At 45.1% G+C, this 24925-nt stretch overlaps 1 protein-coding gene and 1 pseudogene across 1 annotated transcript in view; one reads left to right on the top strand and one right to left on the bottom strand.

Annotated features, from left to right (window-relative positions):
* GPR39 (G protein-coupled receptor 39) overlaps window positions 1–24925 on the top strand; it is a 221891-nt gene that overhangs the window by 98448 nt on the left and 98518 nt on the right. The window lies entirely within an intron of this gene.
* On the bottom strand, window positions 10581–14907 carry LOC114896967 (annotated as a pseudogene).

Genomic DNA, 24925 nt, shown 5'->3' with positions numbered 1-24925 from the left:
TCTCATGGGTAGGCTCAGGACACTGGTGCCCACCTTCTAGCCCAGCAGTGGGGCATTGCTCTGCAGAGTGAGGGCCCCTCCCCGCATCTTGCTGCCTCTGACTTCCATCTGCCAGAAGCTGGGCGAGCTCCATCCTGCACTTCATTGTTGGCTAGCTCCTCTTGGTGGGTGTGTCTCTCATTTCCTCTGTTGGATGAAGCTTGTAGGTAGCTGCTGTGGCCGATCTCCCTGTCTGCACACTCTCTCTCCTCCAGTCTGGTGCTGCAGGACGCTGCTGTCAGAATCTTGGTCCCAAGGTACAGCTTTGACTGGGTCATGCTCCCAATCAAAATGGTCCCTTCACAAGGCACCCACATAATAAATCCCAAGTCTTTAGTCTGGAACACAAGAGCCTCCAAAATCTAGTGACACTGATTGGATTTCTTTTAAAATAAAATTTAAAGCTATAGAAAGCACAGAAAATAGTGTGTCGTGTGTACTCAAAAGTGACACATGTTAATATATCACATTTTTAAATCTTTTTTTTAGCGACAAAATCATTTACAGATAAAGTCTCCTTTCCCCTCATTCCTTCAGACCACCTTTAGGGCATTTGCTTCTGCAAGCCACCTTCATACAACCTACACTTGAGCTGAACTGGATCCCTGGGAATTCACAGTAGAAGCTCGTGCTCCCCTGCCTGCATTTGTCTGTGGGGGACCCTGGCTGGAACGCCCAGCCCTGCCGTCCTCCCATCAGCTGTCCCATCCCGTGCTTGCTCAAACCCTACTTGCCCTTCAAGCGCCAGTCAAATGCCACCCCTCCTGTACAGTCCCCGGATCTTCCCCACATCTCTCACACTCCCCCAGCTCTCCCCATTCTCACCCTCAGCTGGAGCTAACTTCTAAATCCCTGTGTTTAGAGCACAGGATTCATTCAGAGCACAGGGTTGAAGGCTCAGCTTGGCCATCAACTAAATGTGGCATCTTTGACAGACTCAGTGCTCTCATCTGTAAAATGGGGATTCAGTGTAAAGTGTTCATTCATTGTCTGACGGGCAGCCAGATGGGGAGGGCTGATGGCAGGTTTATGGGGGCGGGGGTGTGCTCCCCAGGAACCGCTGAGATAAACACTCCAAGAAAGCAGACATCTAACATCTCACAGCATCTGGCTTGGAAAAGACCTCTTCAATGATATCTTGACACATGGCCTTGGTAGAAAACCTGAGCAAATATGAACCAAAGAGGTCCATGATTCCAGACCCCAAAAGCTCTGCAAACTTGAAATTTACCATAACTTATTTGGCAGTAAAACCTGGACTAACCTGATACGAGGCTATTTATGGCATTTATCAAACTGCAAAAATTCATGCCTTTTGCTGTAGAAATGTGTGCATGTGTGTGTGTGATTCCAGGATTCTTTCCTGGAATCTGCAGGGGATGTTTTGTAGCACACAGTAGATGTCCTGTATCACTTTTCTGAAATCTGGGCAATTCTGAATTCCTAACCACATTTGGCCCCCAGGGTTTTAGCCAAGATTTGTGGACCAGTACAGACCCCAGCGGGAGGGATCCTGCCCCTGTCCACCCTGCCCCCAGCAAGTTCCTAGTCCTGTAGGCTCCCAGGAAAATGGTTTTCCTCCACGTGAGAATCTTTGAAGTGCACACAGGGTCCAGCCCAACCTGCAGCTGAAGCCCAGAGTGGTCCTTTACTCATTGCAGAAATGTATTTTCTTTGGTGTTAGAAACACAGCATAGACTCAAAAGAAAGGGGGCTCACGCTGTCTGCAAGATGCTCTGGGCCTTATCGGAGGGCTGTACCAGCCTCCAGGGGTCAGTACCCCAGGCTGCTCCCCCGACTCAATACCCGCACACATTGGGTTTTCGCCCCTGCCTCCCCATATTGTGGTGTGTAGGGAGAATGTCCCATTTTCTCTGAGTCCTACTAGGTCCTAAAGTCCTGAACTAACGGTGCTCAGGGATGAATGGGTGGTCTCTCTCTAGACGCCATTTACACTTTAGCCAGGGTGCTTTGTGCTTCTACCCAGAGGGTTGACTAATAGAGGGTTTTCAAATAACGTGCTATTTGGGGGCCGAGGAGTTGTTCTGATTACTTAGTGCTGTTTAATAAGCTTGCCCCAAACCCAAGTAGTAGCTTAAGGCAGCCGTTTTATTTTGCTCACAATTTTGTGGGTCAGGAATTTGGGGGGTGCTTGGCTAGGGGGTTCCTCGCCGATCCACGTGAACTTAGCTGGACTGGCTGGAACATCTACTTGCATTTTATTCTGTCCATCAAAGTGGTCACTGGGGCTGCTCAGATTCATGGGGGAGGAAGAGAAACCCCCTTCTTATGGGTTGTGGCAGGAGCGTGTGGGATGCGAGACACTGGACCACTTTTGGAAAACTGTAGTCGGCACAGGAGGCTTCCAGGCAGATCAGGTGCCTAAGTGGAGGAATCTGTAATTCCAGTCCAAAGAGTTACGATGGAGGAAACTTGGGGTGCAGAAAAGCCCAAAGAAGATTCTCTCTCTTTACATATATTTGGGCAGAGAAAAAGAAAGTGTTGTTAGGAAGACCAAGAAATTCCACGTCCCTACGCCTCACCTACATCCTCTCCACACCCATCCCTCGCACTTTCGGTACCACCATCCCCCGCCCTTCTTCCTTGCACCCCCATTCTCAAGGTGGTGAAAATTCCTTTAACGTGCAGAAATCTGTCACTTCCACTGTAAAATCAGAAAGTTAGAATTTAGTATTAAGGCCTGCTAAAGCTGATAGCAAGGGCTGCCAGAGAGCTTGTTGTGAGAGCAGGAAGGCAGCATGAGCCCCAAGGCCCTGGAGAATTAAGAAAGGGGAGGAGCGGGGTCAGGACGGAGAAGACCCGCCATCCCCATCTCACAGCGGCAGGGAGGGGTCCCCCTGCCTGATTCCTACCGGTTCCTCAGCTTCTCCTCCTTCCCGCACGGTCCCCAGCCGACTCCTGCGAACACCCCCGTGTGCCATGTGGGGAGAAACCCTCCAAGGAGCGTTTTGATTTCAGCGTGTTGTGTCCAAACAGCCCTGGTCTGGCCGCCTGGGCTGCCCATCCCTGCAGGTGCGCTATTGAAGGCAGTCTCGCGGCCACTGCTGTGAAACTGCGAAACGCCCGCTGAGAGCTGCCAGTGTCCTGGCGGACCGGTGACTAGGGTCCCACGTCCTTTCACTCCGGAGTGTGGTGTGAAACTGAAATTGAGTTGAGGCTGGATTCTTTCCTCCAGGTGAGCTGCCTTTGAAAAGAAGAGAATCCCTATAAAACCAGGGGCTCACTTTAACTGGCAGTGCTCCCACGCGGGTAAGCCAGCACCCAGGGCGCCCTGTGATTATACGCCTGGTGGCATCTCTGGGGTGACCATCCTGCCCCGGCCGCCCTGCCTCTCAGCCTGTCCTGGACACCCCTTTCCCTCTGTGAACTGGGGTCAACTCAGGAAACATGGGCTGCTTCTTTAAGGAACCTGAGCCAGACTTGGGAGAATAGACCTTTTGGAAAATTTAAATCATATCCCATATTTATAGGGCAGAAAAAACACATTTTGGATATTCCATGGTTTTCTCTTATCCACACCACTGTCTCCTTCGTCAGTGACAGCATTCAACGTCACTGAAAAGCTAAGGAAAAGGATGCAGTTGAGCCAGTTGTGTGGACTGAAAACTCGGGGAGGGGAAAGAGCAGGTGTGTGGGTAACCCCTGAAGATGACTGGGCAGGGGTGGGCAGGGTGATTTGGGGTGGGGTGTGGGCAGAGGGCTTGAACTTTTAATCTCGTTGATTGCACAGCCATCTGTGAAGGAGGCACAGCGGTTGGACAGGGTTTTTGTTTTTGTTTTTGTTTGTTTTCCTGTACTCTGGGCTTTGGTGTCTTCATCAATAGGAATATCTTCCTTACAGGGCAGATTGGGAGTTTCAGTGTGACAATACGTGCAAAGCGCCAAGAACAATGCCTGGAACGAAGGAAATCATAAATGTTCACTGTGACCGCTACTATTACTATTTGATAGAAGAAAAGACAGCACAGCGAAATGAATGAGAGAGGGAATGTGGTAGAAAAGAAAATCTACAGGGCCACATGCACACAGGCCATCTTGGGTCCTAATCCCAAATCCACCAGTTGGCTATCATGTGACCTTGGCAAATTCTTTAACCTTTCTGAGCCTCAGTTTCCCCACCCGCACCCAGTAAAACAAGAAGACGGCAGATTCAGATCAGCAGGTCTGGGATAAGGCCTGGGGTCTTGCATTTCTAATAAGGTTCCAGGGGATGCAGATGAGGCTGGTCCAGGACTACACTCCGCATGACAAGGGACAGTGACGCTCTGTGACGACTGTAGGCACCAGTACGGAGGGCTCACACAGGGGAGAGGAATGATCCGTCTTCCTGGTCAGCGTCTTGAGGATTACGGGAAGCTCTCCCAAGAGGTTTCCCAATCATCGAGGCTTCCGAGGATGAATAGACAGCGTCTATTATGGGCTCAAGAACGGTTGTCAGGCTTTTTACATTTTTCCCCCATCAGCGTTAACAAGTCATAGCCACGAGTCAGTTTTGGTTGGAAGTAGGTGCGTGGAGAAAGATGGAAGACGTTGGCAGCCAGTTCTCGAACTTGAGTGAACATCCGAATCTCCCAGAGGGCTTGTGAAATGTAGATTGCTGGGCTCCAACCCAGAGTTTCTAAATCATTAGGCCTGGACTGGGGCCCAGGAGTTTGCATCTGTGACAAGTTCCCAGTGGATTTCGAGAACCACTGCTTTATAGCAAGAGGCCTCCCACCCCAGGGCACACACAGGCCAAGGGTTATAACTGGGCATAGGGGGTGGGGCAGAGAAGCCCAGAGGGACAAACACAATGGGAGGGGCTGCTGGAAGGGGTTTTGTTAAGACTGGGCCTGAGACTTGAGGCTTGGCCAGCACAGTTGACGCGGACAAGACGCCGAGAACTGACCACTGTGTTCACTGAGAGCGGCAGATAGCTTATCAACCCTTGGATTCCTTCCACCCAGTACGATGAAGATGTAGTCATCTCTTCCTTCCCTCCACTCTTTCCAAAGCATGACGCTTTCCAGGAGCCTGGCTATAAAAATGAAGACCCAGACCAGCCCCAGCAGGCCTCAGTGGACATTAGCATGTTGGTCTGTTGGCAGCTCAGGGGGCTCTGGAGCTCGGGCAGAACCTCCATCTTTAGAGGTATTTGACATGGGTTGGTTTCCAGGGATGCAGCAGCCTCTCCACTAAGAGGGAGGCATCATATATGAATATCAAACGAAGGGAGGGAGGGAGGGGCTGGCTGACATTTTGGCTGACCCTGGATCCTCTGAGAAGAAAAACCACTAGGGCTTGAATTAATTTTAATTCAATGGAATATTTTCATAAAGCGGTCCTTGGAGCAGCAAGACGGTGTGTTTCAGATTTTCCACTGCTTCCGGTGAGCCACACTGATGGAGGGTCATTGGGGGTCACAGTAGGAGGAATCCCACTAATTGCACCATAAGGGACATTTGCCCATTAGCTCAGATGGATTGTCTCCTAACAGAGTCCTTCCGGAGAGTGCTCTTGCAGGTGAGGGATGGGAGGAAGGGAATTGAAAAGCAATTGAAATTTGCAAATGGCATTTCCTTGGGCCCTGGACAAAATGAGTTCCATATGGCCAGCAGGGGGCAGCAATGCACAAACAGTGTTTCTGGTGTGTGTACCAGGAGCTGGGTGCTGTCTCTGAAAATAGCTCAGCAGTGAGGATGGCCGAGGCTGTTTATAGATAATTTCCAGAGTTGGCAAAGCTGGGCCTGTCACGCCCGCCCTTTCCCCCACAAGCAAACCTTTATTTTTCTCAGTATGCTGAGAAGTCAATAAATGTTTAGGTCTGCTGGGTTTTAATTCTGCAACTTTTCTTTTCATCTTTTGGCTGCTCTGTGTAATTTAGAATTTCTGCAGCCTGACTGAAAATTATAAATAAACTAGGATTAAGAAGGCGGCTTTATTAATATCATAGTTCAGTTAATAGACATTTAAAAACGTCTATTTCACCTCTCCTCTGGGTTGAAATTTTCTTAGAACTATAATCGCGGTGACACCCGTACACCAAGTTGGGGAACTTGCTCGTCGCTATTTGTTTTAAAGTTGAGGAAATGAGACTGACAAAATGCAAGAAAACAAATCTCAAGGAATAGTCAGTTTTTCCCAATTTAGGGATATTAGTTTGTCTGTTCCTAAAACTAGGACTCAGCCTGTATTATATTTTCTCAGCAATTGGTCAGGTTTGCTTGTAAATGACTTTAATTGTAGATGGCTTTGCCTGTTTTGCTGGGCTGGAAAATTCTGCAGTCCAGCATACTTCTCCTTTGGGAAGCTTCTCACATCTTGCACAGTATTTCTCTCCACCATCCTCTGCTGTTACCCCCCCGCCCCCCGCCCAAGGTTAATTTAATCCTGTTGTTCTTAAATGAAACCCTAAATCATCCTCCTTCCCTTCCCTGTCTTTCTTCTCTCTGTTTAAACCCTTCCAGGATGTAATAGTCTGGAAAATATTTCAGTCATCATGCCTCCTTTTCGGGCGGCCAATTCTCTTCGGCGTGTTCTCTGTGGCTTGTACTGAAGTGCAGTTTTTCACAGTGTTGTTTTTAGTTTAAATAGCATGCGGTGCACAATTGCTAAAGGTCTTCTAGAACATTCCACCTGGGGTCTTGCCATTAAATAATATTCTGATGGAACACGTACCTAGCTTTCCATAGGAAGAAATGCCCTAATTGGCTATAAATTTAGCTAAAGGTCCATCTGCCTTGGGAGTTAGACCATCTTCTCTGAGCTCAGAATAGTGCCCTGGATTAGATGTTTAATGGATAGACTTGGCGAATAAATATGTGCTTGTAAGTGTGTTGTTTAGAAAATAGTCAAGTGAAAGGCATTTAATTCTGCTAAGCCAGCAAATGTAAGTTTTCTGTCTTCTTACACTGTCTTGCTACGTGTCAGCTCCTCAATTTAGCAGCTGTGTGACCTTGCATATATTACTCAACCTTGCCGAGTCTCAGTTTCCTCGATTGCAAAATAGAGAGCGTGAGGACCAAATAGAGGTATGCAGTGTTTAGCAGAGCATAGAGTCAGTCCCCAAGGCATAGCAGCGACTTCTGGATTTTGTTGTTATTGTCGTTGCTACCACTGCTATCATTATGCAGCCTAATTCCCATGCCTACGTGTCTTTCAAAGTCCCCACCTGCCTATACCTTGTCATTTCTCAACACACATTACTCAGGGAAGCTTTCTCTGATCCCCCAGACTAGGGTGCTATGTCTTGGCTATTGTCAGTAGTGCTGCTATGAACATAGGGGTGCAAGTATCTTTTTGAATTATAGTTTTGTTTGGATATATGTCTAGGAGTGGGATTGCTGAATCATATGGAAACTCTATTTTCGTTTTTTGAGGAACCTCCATGCTGTTTTCTATAGTGGCTGCGCCAGCTTACATTCCCACCAAAAGTGCAAGAGGGTTCCCTTTTCTCCACACCCTCTCCAGCATTTGTTATTTGTAGACTTTTTTTTTTTTTTGCGGTACGTGGGCCTCTCTCTGTTGTGGCCTCTCCCGTTGCGGAGCACAGGCTCCGGACGCGCAGGCTCAGTGGCCATGGCTCACGGGCCCAGCCGCTCCGCGGCATGCGGGATCTTCCCGGACCAGGGCATGAACCTGCGTCCTATGCATTGGCAGGCGGACTCCCAACCACTGCGCCACCAGGGAAGCCTGTAGACTTTTTAATGATGCCCATTCTGACCGGTGTGAGGTGGTACCTCACTGTAGTTTTGACTTGCATTTCTCTAATAATTAGCGATGTTGAGCATCTTTTCATGTGCCTATCGCTCCTCTGTATGTCTTCTTCGGAGAAATGTCTGTTTAGGTCTTCTGCCCAGTTTTTGATTCAGTTGTTTTTTTGTTGTTGTTGAGTTGTATGAGCCGTTTGTATATTTTGGAAATTAAGCCCTTGTCGGTCCTATCATTTGCAAATATTTTCTCCCAGTCTGTAGGTCGTCTTTTGGTTTTGTTTATGGTTTCCTTTGCTGTACAAAAGCTTGTTAGGTTTGATTAGGTCCCATTTATTTATTTTTGCTTTTATTTCTATTGCCTTGGGAGACTGACGTAAGAAAACATCGGTACAAGTTTTGTCAGAGAATGTTTTACCTGTTTTCTCGTCTAGGATTTTTATGGTATCATGCCTTACATTTAATTTAAGTCTTTAAGCCATTTTGAGTATTTTTGTGTGTGGTGTGAGGGTGTGTTCTAACTTCATGGATTTACATGCAGCTGCCCAACTTTCCCAACACCATTTGCTGGAGAGACTGTCTTTTTTCCATTGTATATTCTTGCTTCCTTTGTTGAAGGTTAATTGACTGTAAGTGTGTGTGGGTTTATTTCTGGGCTCTCTATTCTGTTCCATTGATCCATGTGTCTGTTTTTGTGCCATTACCATGCTGTTTTGTTTTTTTTAAGTATTTATTTATTTATTTTTAACATCTTTATTGGAGTATAATTGCTTTACAATGGTGTGTTAGTTTCTGCTTTACAACAAAGTGAATCAGCTATACATATACATATATCCCCCTATCCGCTTCCTCTTGCCATCTCCCTCCCACCCTCCCTATCCTACCCCTCTAGGTGGTCACAAAGCACCGAGGTGATCTCTGCCTACCATGCTGTTTTGATTACGGTAGCTTTGTAGTATCAGTGAGATCTTTGATTCAGGACAAGGTCTTCATCTTTGGTGCCCAGAGCATGTCACATCTGGAGCCTGTACCGGGTAGTCATTCAATGGAGGTTTGCTCTGTTCATTAAGCCTGTGTGTCTACCAGGCTTTGCCCTCCCATGCATAGAAGGAGGTTTCCTTAAGAGTCCCATTGTCTATGTTACTATTTAACATAACTGAAAAGCAACAAGACCAAATCCTCACCTGGAGGTTTTGTCATCTCACTCTAACTGTGGACAGTTTCCTCAATTAAGAGCTTCACAGTGACTTTCTAAGGTACTTGCCCTGAGGATCTCATTAACAGATGGTCCAGAACATGACTTCTTTTTAGTTAATTCACATTGATGCCAAGAGATCAGGTTGTGTCTTTTTGTGATGCTCACAAACAACCTGTTTAACGGTCCATTTTACATTTTTCAGGAGGACTTAGGTCAAGATGAACTGCCTAAGTTTCTGGAAATCAGCCTTCCCCTATTTCTGGAACTAGGGTATTTGCTCAACTCCTGTCTCCTGGCTTCTCCAAGAGCCCAGGGGAGCTACTAAGAGACTCTCTGAAGTTTTTCTGGAACATTCCTCCACATCCCAAATGTAATTTTGCTGATCCGGCACCCTATCTCATTGCCATAGATTGATGGTTTCCTGCTATCTCCTGGCTTGATGAGGACTTCAGTTGTCTTCTGGGACACTAGCTTTACACTGTCCAATTTGCAGACTCATTGCTAGGAGAGATAAAAGCCCGGTTGGAATTTTAACACTCTGTTTTGTGTTACCTATTAATTTTGTCACACTTCGTCCAATCAGTGAGTCTCCCTTTGTTCTGTTTGCTCCAGATATCATTTAAAAACCTTCTTCTGGGGCTTCCCTGGTGGCGCAGTGGTTGAGAGTCCGCCTGCCGATGCAGGGGACACGGGTTCGTGCCCCGGTCCGGGAAGATCCCACATGCCGCGGAGCGGCTGGGCCCGTGAGCCATGGCCGCTGAGCCAGCGCATCCGGAGCCTGTGCTCCGCAATGGGAGAGGCCACAACAGTGAGAGGCCCGCGTACAGCAAAAAAAAAATAAAACAAAAAACCTTCTTCTGTTGTCTTCTTTATCACTCATAAACCTCTGTGAATTGGGGGTCTTTCTCTGGATGCGACGATTCCTCCACGACCTGCACATATTTAAAAAATTCGTCCTGACTTGCATGTCTCTCTTTCCATCCTTTGTCCTTGCCTTTTAACCTCCTGAGCTGAACAGGGAGGCCCCTGCAGAGCATTGTTGCTTCCTTTAGAGGTTGCCCCTCTCCCGCCTTTTCTTCCTTCCTGACTCGGAGTGGTCGTGTGATCAGAATAACCTTTTATAAGCAGGAAATTCTAATTACTGCACAGTGGCAGCTGGGACAACTTATCCGTACCATCCTTCTGGTCCCCCAGAAGCAGCTGCTAAGAGGGTGATGACTGTGTAAGCAAGCATGGTATCAATTTGCTCTCTAGGTGGGCTTGTGTAGGGAAAAGAACAAATGAGGTTGATCGTGTTTCCCTGGAAGGAGAAATAGAGAAGGTGGCGTTCCAGGAGCAGAGAGGTGGAGGAGGGAGGCTGCAGCAGGTGTGCACCAGGCTTGTGCTCTGAGAATCAGCCCCTCCCCGTGGACATTGATGGCAGGTGGTGTCCCCACTGGGCTTCCCTGCCAGCCTATGTGAGGGCTGCTTGCAGATGCCGGCAGTGGTCCGTCTCTTCCCCCAGCGAGTGGAGTCAGGGAGGTCATTCAGGCCTCCATTACTAGAGTCTCACCCATGCCTGTTGCCCAGTGGGGCTGTCAGAAGCATGTGGATTTGAATTCTATTACTGCAGTGATGCCCTGGGGTCTCCAAACTTCACTCAGAAGTGAAATGCCTCCTTCTTTCCCTCTTTTTTTTTCCATTCTTGATTCTGTATGTTCTATTTTCAGCTGCTATAAGGCCAGATGCTTCTCTGGGCTTAGTTTATAGCTAAGATGACGGTTGCCCAGAGTGTGCAAACCTGCCTGGTCCCAAGACTCAAGGCTGCCAATCTAAGAACCCTCTTCCTGTTTCCCATTTCAGACTTTTCGTCTCTACCTTTGTTCCTAACACTGTCTTCCAAATCACGATCTCTAGTTTCAGTGGAGAGGTGTTTCTTCATTCCTGTATCAGGATCCACATCCATGGATGCATATTTTTGTATCATTTCTTCTTCATTGAACCTAAAATATGTAAGGAGGCAAGGTGAAAATAAATACCAAGAAAACGATAGAAAATCCCCATTTTTCAGTCCCTGGTGAAGTAATTGGTTCAGGCAATGATCATCAGTGGATGAAACCATGAGTCAGAGGTTGATGGGGATGTTTACATGGGAGGGGTCAGGCTGTCACATCCCGAACTCACTCATTAGTGATAGCGCCACTGAGAGAGGAAATACCAGTCATCGTGGACCCCTAAAATACAAACCACTCAATACCACCTAAGGAATTTTTTTTTTTTTTTCCCCAGCAAAGACCTCAGCTTTTCATTCAACATGTTACCAGAGAGGTTTAGTCCAAAAAGACCAAAGCCCACGTCATCATCATGCTCTTCAGGTTCTTCTTTGTTTGCTTCTACTTTCTTCTCCTCAGCTGGGGCAGCCGTGGTAGAAGGGGCAGGACCTCCTGCTGGGGCAGCTCCACCTGCCCCCCCCCCCCGTTGCAGATGGGGCTCCCGATGTTGACATTGGCCAAAGCCTTTGCAAATAGCCTGGCCAGAAAGGTTCCACGTTTGCACCGGCTGCTTTAACGAGGGCATTGATTTTATCCTCCGTGACCATCACCTCATCGTCGTGCAGGGTGAGGGCCGAGGAGATGCAGGCCAGCTCCGAGATGGAGGCGGGTGAGTGCTAAGCAGGGGCCGCTGGGCACGGGGCTAGTCGCTGGATGAAGTGAGGACCTCACCCCACCGCGGCCTTAGGTTCCTTGGAAGGACTGAGCACCTTAGCCGCAGCTGGGGCAAGGGACAGGAATATTCTTGACAAAATAAAGTTGAACCTGAATTTAGTCAAGCTGCATTTACTGGAAATACAGGGAACAGAGGAACAAATAAGATGACACCACGAAGAGACAAGCTGACAAATTCAGAATTTATGGCATTCTACACGTCACCGCAACAGTAAAGGCATAAGACCTCAGAGACGTAACCACCACATGTACTCGAATATAATGCGGGTCCTTGTCTGGAGGCTGATTTCAGCAAGCTGACTGCGAACTGGCCAAGTGATGACATTGACTAGGAAGCAATTCTTGCTAATTTTGTTAGACCTGTTAATTTTGAATCAGGGTGATGAGTATACGGGGGTTTGTTACGCTGTCGCCTCTATGTTCCCATGTGTTTGAAAATGTTTACGGTAGAAACTATTTTTACAAGTTAAAAGATAAAGCAAGTTGGTCAGTATATTTCCTAAGGGGGTCGGCGGGGGGCAGGGATTGTCTAATATTAAATGACCCAAATGAGTTATCCTGCTTGATTTATATCCCTGTCTTTAATAAATTAGGATTCTGGTTTCTAAGTTTAAAAGGGAAGGCAGGTGGACATTGTTTGTATTAGTAGAGTGGTTGGAGTTTTACAGTGAACAGGTATTTAACATACCCTTGGTTTTATGATGGAATTAGAGGCCATACAGCTTCTTCCAGACAGACACCACGTGGTAGAAATAGAGCATCTGAAGACTGGAAGGGACCCAAGCATCCATTTAGCTGCCTTCCCTCTGAGCTGGACCACTGTAAACCATCCAGGGTTGGGGGTAGGGTTAGGGTCTTTCTTTCAAAGTCCTTCAGAGAGGAGGAGACATTACCTCCCCAGAATCTGAACATTAACCGCACTCACCATCAGGAAGTCTTCTTTAGAGTCCCGGTACTGAGAGAAACCCTCTCTGTCTTATCCTGTGAACACTGAAGAGGAGGGGCCCCGTTTGAAAGTGCATCACATCCCAGGGGGACTGGCATTAACCACCAGGCCCTCGGCTTCCCTTTCTCCTCTTTTCCTTATTTACCAGCCCTTAATCATTTGGAAGGTTTTTATCCGTGGTCCCCCGTTTTCCTTGTTCCTGTGGGAGAGACCCACGGCTCTAAAGGGCTACTAGCATCAAGGACAAGGTGCGAGTTCCCTGATGGGCTCCCACCAGCCCCACGCCTCCTTGGCCACAGTCTCTGTACTCGCCCTTCCTTGACTCCAAGCCTCTTCCCAGCCCTTCTGGAAAGTTCCACAAGACTCCTCCATCACTCTGTTCACTTGCAAACTGCCAAGGCACTGTGAGGCCTTGGTTGTTTGGATCCCGTATTTCCAGCTTCCACAGTGTTGTAAAACAATCCCAAACCAGATTTTATAAACACCAATCCCTTTGGCTGTAAGAAGATGCCTCTGGGCTCCTTCACCAAGCACCTGGTTCGAGAAGGTTCGAGGTGGGCCCCAGGTGTGGCGTCAGATAGCCTGGTGGGAGCAGGGCCGCCTGTTTGGCTGGTGGCATCTACAGAATGCCAGCTTTCCCCACACAGGCCAAGACTGTTGAGGAAGTGAGAGCAGGTAGGAAAGTGGAGAGAACAGAGAGAAGAGGGGCAAGGGTGGGGAAGGGGTTAGAAAAATCAGCAGCCGTCCCTCTGAGCACACCCGCCAGCCTGTCCTATCCAAACTCACCACATGTGGGCTTCTGCTAGGGGGAGGGCTGCCCTGAATCTCCCCTCCCACACTGCGTTCAGTTAAGTAGCCCTCCTGAGGGCTTACGGTGCCATGCACATACTTCTACTCTGCCTTATAACCCTATACAGTGTTCACTGCACGTATCTGTAGACGCTTGACCATAGGCTCCTGAGATCAGGAGGTACCCTTTTGCTTTCTGGCTCCCCAGCCCTCAAACTATACCTGTCCACAATGCCTGCAACTCTGCACTGGGGTTTTGACAGGCCTTGTGCATGTGAATGGGTCTGTGTGAGTTGGTGAGGGAGAGAAAAAGACGTCAGAGTATCCTCCTGAAAGCCCATCAAATTATTCAGCCTGGTTGCCTCGTTCAGAATTCACCACACAGCACAAAACAAGCTAAATCATGGAAAAATAACACTGTAGCTTGGACAATAATGAGTATGCAAGCAGCATAACGGGGTGAAGTACTGAGAGAGCCATCTATTGTAGGGAGTTTAGTTTTACCTTAGTGAAAGATCAGGGGCAAAAGCACAAGAAGACAAAAAGATCCTGCTAATTTTGAAAACAAGAAAATGGGTAACTAGCTAACATGCAATGGGTGAAGATAGGGAAAAGTTCAATCAGTTCATCCATGGTCCAGCCATTTTGGAAGATGGCAGACCTCAGTCTTTGGATACTGACAAACAGCACTGTGCCCCGGGAGGCACCTTCCTTCTGGAAAAAAAACATTTGGACTCTGTGTTGCATCTGTGGTTTGCATGGTACGAACTGCCTCCACCTTTGTTCCAAAGCGCTTTGAAAAGACTGGATGTATTTATGACAAATGCAGGTGTATTTGTCCTTTCAGGCTGATGCAAGGCATTAGAAGGTCAGCTATTGCAGCTGGAAAGCAGCCAGCAAATGGGGAGGCCACAGAAGAAGTTTGTGACTTTCTTAATTTTTTTTGCGGTTCGCGGGCCTCTCCCTGTTGGGGCCCCTCCCGTTGCGGAGCGCAGGCTCAGCGGCCATGGCTCACGGGCCCAGCCGTTCTGCGGCATGTGGAATCTTCCCGGACCGGGGCACGAACCCGTGTCCCCTGCATCGGCAGGCGGACTCTCAACCACTGTGCCACCAGGGAAGCCCCCATGTGACTTTTTAAAGATAATTTATTTCGGTTCACAATTTACACAGGATATCAAATCTGAAGGGGACCCCAGGGTTACCCAGTTTAACTTCTTCATTGTACAGATGAAAAATGAGGAGAAGAGTAGTGACTTGCTTAAGATAGCATTAGTAGTACTAAGAGCTTCAGTTGATGCTTTCTGATTAATGTAGTGGTCGTTCCATTATTATACCAAGCTGCATTTCCATCCAGAATATTTTTATAATGCTGATTAAGCTGAATTGTTTTGGTGAGCTTTTCCAGCATTTATCCTAGACTTTATCAAGTGCAATTTTAGGAAGGTGGCTTTATGGAAGCATTAAATGACCTACTGTAGCAGTTCCTTCTATTTTAATGTAGAGGAAGAGCACCGACTGCATGTCCTGTTTTTATAAGTTTGGTGGTTGTAGTCTATTGCCATCAGTATTATTTAGGAATGCTTTTGGGTGCATGAAACAAAAAACCTAACCACGATTGCTTGAATGAATATAGGTTCATTTTTTCTGACATAACATGAAGTCTGGATCTAGGAAGCTTTGGCTTTGATTCAGCAGCTCAGTGATATCAGGAATTACGTATAGTAGTGTGTATATGTCAATCCCAGTCTCCCAACCCTGAGTTTTATACCTTTGGGATTTTATACAATGAACCTGTGTTGCCTTAAAATACTACGTTACACAAGCTGACACCAAAGACCTTTCTGAAGCCAGCGAGAGTTCTTTGAAGGCCAGGTGCTTGGGCTCTGAGTCAGATAGTTTACGGCTCTGTCACTTACTAGTTAGGTGACCCCACTTATCTGCTCCAAGCTGCAGTTTTCTCATTAGGAAGATGTGACAGTCACGAGTTTGTGGTGAAGAATGGATGAGGGGATTTACAAAGACTTCTGGAAACCAGAAAATGGTCTTGTCTGTTAGCCTCCTAGCATGCTGAAGGCAGTCACTGACATGCAGCCCTGGGTCCCGGGTTGTCCGTACTGACAGCTAAATGACATCTTTTGTGCCCTGTATAACTGGTTCACAACAACCCCTTACCCCATCAACAGCAATTATTTTGTATTCACTCTGCTTAAAAAGCTGAGGAAGAATACGGTAGATTAAGAAAGGGGACAGATTAAAATGCTGTCCTGGGGTTTAAAGGGGGCCGGAAAACTTGACTTTGCAGCATAACTCATTTTTCAAAGGATTTGCGTGTGCATTTTCTCCCTCTAGACTTGTGATCTCTTAATAATAAGTACAAAAAACCCAGTTATTTTTAGTGCTTATGTATCTCATCTCCCACATAAGTAGTGAGCTTCATTTTGGAAAAGACCTTGCTTCATACAACTTTGTACCATTCAAACCTTCCCCATGTGGCTGCCCTTAAGCACTTTTAGTACAGTGTGTAGTGGTTATCTAGTGCTGTGTAACAAATTACCCCAAAACTTAGTGCTGTGCCTCTCACAGTTTCTATGGGTCAGGAATTCAGGACGGACTGCTTGGTTGGGTGGTTTTGGCCCAGGTGTCTCGTGAAATTGCAGTCCTGTGTCAGCTGGGGCTACGGTCATCTGAAAACTTGGCTGGGGCTGGATGGTCCACTTCTGGGGGGATCACTCACATGGTTGGCATTGGTGCTGGCTGTCGGTATCCCAGTTCTATACTTATGGGCTTCTGTCCTCAGAGCATGGTGGCTGGGTCCCCCCAGAGCAAGTAACCAAGAGAACACGATGAAAGCTACACCTTTAATGACCTAGTTTCTGAAGTCACACATGAGAATTTCTGAGCACTCTGCTGGTCACACACAGACCCCTGATGATTCACTATGGGAGGGGACAAAATAAGTGCATGAACACCGGGAGGTACCTTGGAGTCCATCTTGAAGGTTGACTGCTACACAGATGTTATATAGAGCATATAGTACCTGATAATTTATTACATGGTGTGAGCATGTACATTGTGCATACAATGTATAAACGGTAAAAGCCAAAGATTGGTTTTACGATTGGGGGAGAGGGTACTCTAGTTTGGTGTCTCAAACTTGAGTGTGTGTTACAATCACCTGGAGGGCTTATTAAAACACAAGTTGCTGGGGCATCCCTAAAGTTCCCGATTCCGTAGATCTGGGATGCGGCGGGAGTTCACAGGTGATTGTGATACCCCTGTTCCGGGGCCACACTTTGATCATCGCTCATCTAATTTGTTTAGAGATGCTAGTGGCTGTTTAAGAAAACCTTCTTCAAAGCAAATACATCCTTGGTCTCTTAGAGCTAAATACAAAATGGTAAAATTCATTATGCGTATCATCTTAACTTGAGGCTCGCCGAATGATACAGAGTTCATGTAAATGTACAAATCAGAGAGAGGGCAGTATATGAACAGCTCTAAGCAGTGGTGAGCCGGCAAACTCTGCACAAAAAAGACACAGCTTTGAGGTGTAACTTGCCAATTTCCATAGTGTAAATGCTCCCACCATGGCTGATTATCACCAGATTGCTGAATGTTTCACAGCTAACTCTCTCTGGTTGGAACACACCAGCTCCAGCACACCACTGGCTCTAAGCAAGGTCTTTCCTCATCACGTGTGTTTCTGAGAAGACTGTGGTCCGGGTGGGGCTGGGGATGGCCCGGGGATTCAGATAGCCAGTCCTTTGTACGCTAACAACTGTCAAACGCCAGGCTTGATGTTCTTCCTACCTAGCATGAGATTTTTTTGAGGCAGCTAAAGTGACAGGATATAATTGTGCAGACAACTCTGTGTGGCAAAGGTAGATGCAAAATGGGACTTCTCAAATTCTCCCCCTTCACATACTGCCCCCACCTTGTACAGTCAATTCTAATGACTACTCCAGGCCTTCTGTTCTAATCAGGTTCAACCTCACAGAGTGTCCTCCGCATGAAAGCCCTTTCCGGCCTCCCGAGACTCATTTCCTCGGGGTGGGTGACAGGAACTACTTTAGTGAAATTCATCTTTTGAGCTGCCAGGATTTCTGTTAAGGGTATAATATCTGAGGGCCTATAGACATTTGCGTAGAAAATTTATTTGGCACTTCACCTTGTAGGGGGCTGGTGACAACTGTTTACCACTTTGAACTGTTGCTTAGATCTGAAATTGCTATTTAGCTTGTAACCTTCTTGAGGGTACAGAATTGTTTTGTGTGTTTGTCACAACATCTACGATGGTGCCTTGGGTAAAATACACACTTAATAAACATTTCATGACTTCTAATTTGGAATTCTCTTCGTTGTAGCAAACATTGTCAGCCTAACAGAGAGCTTCAGTGGCCCTAATCCCAAAGAGTGAGTCATTTGGGAATTTCAGTTACCATGAGAGATAAGTGGAATACGATGTTTTGGTAGGAAGTCCTTTGGGGGTATCCCATAATGCTTCTTTTTTGTTATATAAAGGACAGAGTCTAAGAAAATAGGATTCATGCCAATTTAGTGCAATTAAAAAAAGGCATAGCTTTCGAGGTGGGAAGACCATGACCCCTGTGGGAATGCCATCCTGAGTAGCCTTAGTAGCTATCTTATTCTGGGTGACTTTCTTAGCCTCTCTGAGCCTCAGTTACCTGGTCTGTAAAATGAGACTAACAATAGCCACTTGGCAGGTCTTTTGTGAAGATGAAATGAGATAATCTATGAAAAGTGCTAGGATGGAGCCTCGTGGGGAGTGGACACATGTTAATCCCCCCACTGCCTTATTTGAAGGAATCCACATACCTGTTCCAGATGTACCAAAGGTCCCATGACTCTGAATTGCTCTTTTTTTTTAATTTTATTTTTTTTTATACAGCAGGTTCTTATTAGTTAGCTATTTTATACATATTAATGTATACATGTCAATCCCAGTCTCCCAATGCATCCCACCACCACCACCACCACCACCACTTTCCCCCCTTGGTGTCCATACGCTTGTTCTCTACATCTGTGCCTCTATTTCTGCCTTGCAAACCGGTTCATCTGTGCCATTTTTGTAGATTCCACGTATATGCGTTAATATACGATATTCGTTGTTCCCTTTCTGACTTACTTCACTCTGTATGACAGTCTCTAGATCCATCCATGTCTCTACAAATGACCCAGTACCGTTCCTTTTTATGGTTGAGTAATATTCCATTGTATATATGTACCACATTTTCTTTATCGATTCGTCTGTCGATGGGCATTTAGGTTGCTTCCATGACCTGGCTATTGTAAATAGTGCTGCAGTGAACATTGGGGTTCACGTGTCTTTTTGAATTATGGTTTTCTCTGGGTATATGCCCAGTAGTGGGATTGCTGGGTCATATGGTAGTTCTGTTTTTAGTTTTTTAAGGAACCTCCATACTGTTCTCCATAGTGGCTGTATCAATTTACATTCCCACCAACAGTGCAAGAGGGTTCCTTCCCTTTTCTCCACACCCTCTCCAGCATTTGTTGTTTGTAGATTTTCTGATGATGCCCATTCTAACTGGTGTGAGGTGATACCTCATTGTAGTTTTGATTTGCATTTCTCTAATAATTAGTGATGTTGAGCAGCTTTTCATGTGCTTCTTGACCATCTGTATGTCTTCTTTGGAGAAATGTCTATTTAGGCCTTCTGCCCATTTTTTGATTGGGTTGTTTGTTTTTTTTAATATTGAGCTGCATGAGCTGTTTGGAGATTAATCCTTTGTCTGTTGATTTGTTTGCAAATATTTTCTCTCATTCTGAGGGCTGTCTTTTCATCTTGTTTATAGTTTCTTTTCTGTGCAAAAGCTTTTAAGTTTCATTAGGTCCCATTGTTTATTTCTGTTTTTATTTCCATTTCTCTAGGAGGTGGGTCAAAAAAGATCTTGCTGTGATTTATGTCAAAGAGTGTTCTTCCTGTGTTTTCCTCTATGAGTTTTATAGTGTCCGGTCTTATTTAGGTCCTTAATCCATTTTGAGTTTATTTTTGTGTACGGTGTTAGGGAGTGTTCTAATTTCATTCTTTTACATGTAGCTGTCCAGTTTTCCCAGGACCACTTATTGAAGAGACTGTCTTTTCTCCATTGTATACCCTTGCCGCTTTGTCATAGATTAGTTGACCATAGGTGCGTGAGTTTATCTCTGGGCTTTTTATCCTGTTCCATTGATCTATATTTCTGTTTTTGTGCCAGTACCATATTGTCTTGATTACTGTAGCTTTGTAGTATAGTCTGAAGTCAGGGATTCTGATTCCTCCACCTCTGTTTTTTCCCTTCAAGATTGCTTTGGCTATCCGGGGTCTTTTCTCCATACAAATTTTAAGATATTTTTCTAGTTCTGTAAAAAATGCCATTGGTAATTTGTTAGGGATTGCATTGAATCTGTATATTGCTTTGGGCAGCATAGTCATTTTCACAATGTTGATTCTTCCCATTCAAGAACATGGTGTATCTCTCCATCTGTTTGTGTCATCTTTGAGTTCTTTCATCAGTGTTTTATAGTTTTCTGAGTACAGGTCTTTTACCTCCTTAGGTAGGTTTGTTCCTAGGTATTTCATTTTTTTTGTTGCAATGGGGAATGGGATTGTTTCCTTAATTTCTCTTTCTGATCTTTTGTTGTTAGTGTATAGGAATGCCAGAGATTTCTGTGCATTAATTTTGTACCCTGCAACTTTACCAAATTCACTGATTAGTAGTTTTCTGGCGGCATCTTTAGGATTTTCTATGTATAGTATGTCATCTGCAAACAGTGACAGTTTTACTTCTTCTCTTCCAATTTGTATTTTTTTAATTTCTTTTTCTTCTCTGATTGCCGTGGCTAGGACTTCCAAAACTATGTTGAATAATAGTGGCAAGAGTGGACATCCTTGTCTTGTTCCTGATCTTAGAGGAAATGGTTTCAGTTTTTCACCATTGAGAGTGATGTTTGCTGTGGGTTTGTCATATATGACCTTTATTATGTTGAGGTAGGTTCCCTCTGTGCCCACTTTTTGGAGAATTTTTGTCATAAATGGGTGTTGAATTTTGTCAAAAGCTTTTTCTGCATCTGTTGAGATGATCATACCGTTTTTATTCTTCAGTTTGTTGATATGGTGTATCTCATTGATTGATTTGCATATATTGAAGAATCTTTGCATCCCTGGGATAATTACCACTTGATCATGTTGTATGATCCTTTGATGTGTTGTTGGGTTCTGTTTGCTAGTATTTTGTTGAGGATTTTTGCATCTATATTCATCAGTGATATTGGTCTGTAATTTTCTTTTTTGTAGTATCTTTGTCTGGTTTTGGTATCAGGGTGATAGTGGCCTGGTAGAATGAGTTTGGGAGTGTTCCTTCCTCTGAAGTTTTTTGGAAGGGTTTGAGAAGGATGGGTGTTAACTCTTCTCTAAATGTTTGATAGAATTCACCTGTGAAGCCATCTGGTCCTGGACTTTTGTTTGTTGGAAGATTTTTAATCACACTTTCAATTTCATTACTTGTGATTGGTCTGTTCATATTTTGTATTTTTTCCTGGTTTAATCTTGGAAGGTTATACCTTTCTAAGAATTTGTCCATTTCTTCCAGGTTGTCCATTTTATTGGAATAGAGTTGCCTATAGTAGTCTCTTAGGATGCATTGTATTTCTGCAGTGTCTGTTGTAACTTCTCCTTTTTCATTTCTAATTTTATTGATTTGAGTCCTCTCGCTCTTGTTCTTGATGAGTCTGGCTAAAGGTTTTTCAATTTTGTTTATCTTCTCAAAGAACCAGCTTTTAGTTTTATTGATCTTTGCTATTGTTTTCTTTGTTTCTATTTCATTTATTTCTGCTCTGATCATTATGATTTCTTTCCTTCTACTAACTTTGGGTTTTGTTTGTTTTTATTTCTCTAGTTCCTTTAGTTGTAAGGTTACATGGTTTATTTGAGATTTTTCTTGTTTCTTGAGGTAGGATTGTATCGCTATATGAACTTCCCTCTTAGAACTGCTTTTGCTGCATCCCATAGGTTTTGGATTGTTGTGTTTTCGTTGTCATTTGTCTGCAGGTATTTTTTGATTTCCTCTGACTTCTTCAGTGATCTCTTGGTTATTTAGTAATGTATTGTTTAGCCTCCATGTGTTTGTGTTTTTTACGTTTTTTTCCCTGTAATTCATTTCTAATCTCATAGTGTTGTGGTCAGAAAAGATGCTTGATATGATCTCAATTTTCTTAAATTTACCGAGGCTTGATTTGTGACCTAAGATGTGATGTAGCTTGGAGAATGTTCCATATGCACTTGAGAAGAAACTGTAATCTGCTGTTTTTGGATGGAACGTCCTAGAAATATCAATTAAATCTATCTGGTCTGTTGTGTCATTTAAAGCTTGTGTTTCCTTATTAATTTTCTGTCTGGATGATCTGTCCATTGGTGTAAGTGAGGTGTTAAAGTCTCCACTATTATTGTGTTACTGTCGATTTCCTCTTTTATAGCTGTTAACAGTTGCCTTATGTATTGAGGTGCTCCTGTGTGTGGTGTATATATATTTATAATGGTTGTATCTTTTTCTTGGATTGATCCCTTGATCATTATGTAGTGTCCTTCCTTGTCTCTTGTAACATTCTTTATTTTAAAGTCTATTTTATCTAATAGGAGTATTGCTACTCCAGCTTTCTTTTGATTTCCATTTGCGTGGAATATCTTTTTCCATCCCCTCACTTTCAGTCTGTATGTGTCCCTAGGTCTGAAGTGGGTCTCTTGTAGACTGACTCTGAATCTCTTAAATTCCAATTTTTAATGGCACATGCTTTTTTTTCTTTTTCTGTGCATTTCTAAATGTTTGCAATTTCTAAGGCAACATTACTGACACAAATCAAAATCCTTTCCTACACAGAGTGTGACTGACAGGTCCAAATGCGATGGGGGTGGGGAGGGAAGCATCCTGAATATTAGCATTTCTGGGAATGTTTAAGGGCCGAAAAAATTATTTCTTCGGGGCCTAACGTGATTAATAAGGCGATGGGTTTGAGATTGTATTGGGGTGGATTTCTCTGTTTTCTCTCTGCTTCCCAAGGCTCCTGGGTTCCCAGGTTATTTTAATTGTACAGCAGGTATTAAGCAATAATGATCAGCCATAAATCCCAGGTTTGGAAAGGATAACTCTGAAAAGTCGGGGCAGACCTAGAAGGAGGAAATAAACATTTAGCAGGCGACTCAGCAAGTTGCCCCACAATCAATATATTTCTTGATCCAATTTAGTTGTGAAAGTTAAAGTAGGGAAATAGTTCCTCTTCAGTTGATCAGAAGCACATTTGTTAAGCACCAGCTATATGTCAAGCTCCAAAAGGGATAGAAAACGGGGCATAAAAATGGAAAAAAGGGATAGAAAAAAGGGATTAAAAAAAGACCTCATTTTCATACCCAGGAACATACAGAGTGGATTGAAAGGCCATACATGTCTGTAATTTAGTTGACTTTCCTTGCTTTATTAGGAAATAGGTTTCCTACTCAGAAATAAGTAGAGAGGGTTTCCACACTTGGAACATGAACTAACAGGTGAACTGATGTTTTGAAATATTGCATTTCTTTATAGCCACTTGGGAAAAGAGCCTGCCCAAGGTTGAGACCTGAGACCTGAGCTTTATGTGACATGTAATTTGAAAAAGTGAGATATGGCTTTTCAAATTTTTATAGAAAACAACAAGCCCAGTGCTTTCCTAGGGTTTGGGGTCATATCAGGCAAATGCAAGGTGAGGAATTTGGGGCTTAACTTATAGCACTATATTTTTGTAAAAAAGACATGACTTTCCATGTGCAGAAAATGGTCAGGGGTGTGGGTTGGGACATGGAGCTGAGAACTGGGCCCTGGGTTCCATTCAGTGAATACTCAGGCACCTTACAGAGCACTGGCTTTGTACCAGGCACTGTGCTGGGCGCTGAGGATAAGGGAAAGCAACATGGCGGCCCTCAGATGATGTCTGGAATCACATTTGAGGCAGCACATAGCTCTTCCCAGCAGGGCCTTGGAAAAGTCAGAGAGAAGGTAAGATTGACACACAGTCTTAACAGAGGAGGAGAGTTGTCTAGAAAGCATGAGGGACGAGTGTTCCAAGCTGAGCACACAAACTTCATGGCATATTAGCAAGGCAGCGAGAACTGTAGTTGGAAAAGACTAGAGCAGTGGTTCTCAAATGTAATGTGCATTCCAGTCACCTGGGGATCTTGTTACAGGACATCTGGCCTGACCCCTGAGATCAGACATTTCCAACAGGTTCCTACCTGATGCTCAGGCTGCTGGCTTGAGCCCACACTTTGTGTAGCGAAGTGGTGAGCATGGAACAAAGGAATAAAAATGGGGGTGGAATGAAGGAAGGGGTGAATGGGGAGGGCAAGAGCCTATCACCATGGGCTGAATCCTGCAGCCTGGTATGTTTCGGCTTTCCCCACCTTCATACTGGTTAGAGCGCCTGCACCATTCCCAGCCTCCACTGGGCTCCCAGTGCCGCCTGCAGCCCTCAGCCAGCTCCCTCCCCCAGTCTCCAAAAGCAGTGATAATAAATATTTACTGCTTTCCTCAAATCTCCCACCCACCACGTGCCATCATGGCCTCAGCAGAGTCCTGCCTTTTAATTCATAGAGAAAAGAGAGGTTGTCAGATGGAAGTTTTCTTAAGCTTGGCCTTTCTCCCCACCCAGAACCCACCTGCCTTTTCTCCTGCTTTTCCTTTCCCCTTTAACTCCTGGGCAGAGATGTTCTTCCCTCCGCCCAAGGCTGAACCCTCCTCTGTGCTGCGGAAGGCATCCAAGGCATCCCCTCTTCCCTGTGGCCTCCCGTGGGCCCTCCATTCATCCATCACTCCCCTCTTTCATGTATCTCCCGCTCCTTCCTTCCCAGCTTTGTTTCTTCTACTATAAACACCCTCAAGGCTCTCCTTTCTCACCCCCTCCCCTACTGAGAAAATGGCCTTGAACCTGAATCCCCCATCTAGCTACGGTATGACCTTGCTTTACAATGTTGTTTTAGTTTCTGCTGTACGGCAAAGTGAATCAGCTATACGTGTACATACATCCCCTCTTTTTTGGATTTCCTTCCCATTTATGTCACCACAGAGCGTTGAGTAGAGTTCCCTGTGCTATACGGTAGGTTCTCAGTTATCTATTTTATACATAGTATCAGTAGTTCATATATGTCAATCCCAAGCTCCCAGTTCATCCCACCCACCTCCCCTTTCCCCCTTGGTATCCATATGTTTGTTCTCTACATCTGTGTCTCTATTTCTGCTTTGTAAATAAGATCGTCTATACCAGTATTTTTCAGATTCCTCATATATGCGTTAGTATACCGTATTTGTTTTTCTCTTTCTGACTTACTTCCCTCTGTATGACAGACTCATCTCCATTGGTGTATCACCCACACCTGGGACTTGAACCCCTCTTTCTCTGCTGTTGACAGGAATCCAGCCCTCTAGCCCCATTTCTATATTGGTCATATCATTGTATGTGTCTCACATTCTAAAAACTGATTTTTCCTAAACAACAA

This window comes from Monodon monoceros, unplaced genomic scaffold, assembly GCF_005190385.1.
Source record: "Monodon monoceros isolate NGI ecotype Baffin Bay Population unplaced genomic scaffold, NGI_Narwhal_1 Super_Scaffold_16, whole genome shotgun sequence".
In the NCBI taxonomy this organism is placed as follows: Eukaryota; Metazoa; Chordata; class Mammalia; order Artiodactyla; family Monodontidae; genus Monodon; species Monodon monoceros.
Note: the sequence above shows the minus strand (reverse complement) of the source record. Positions and strands in the feature narration are given on the sequence as shown.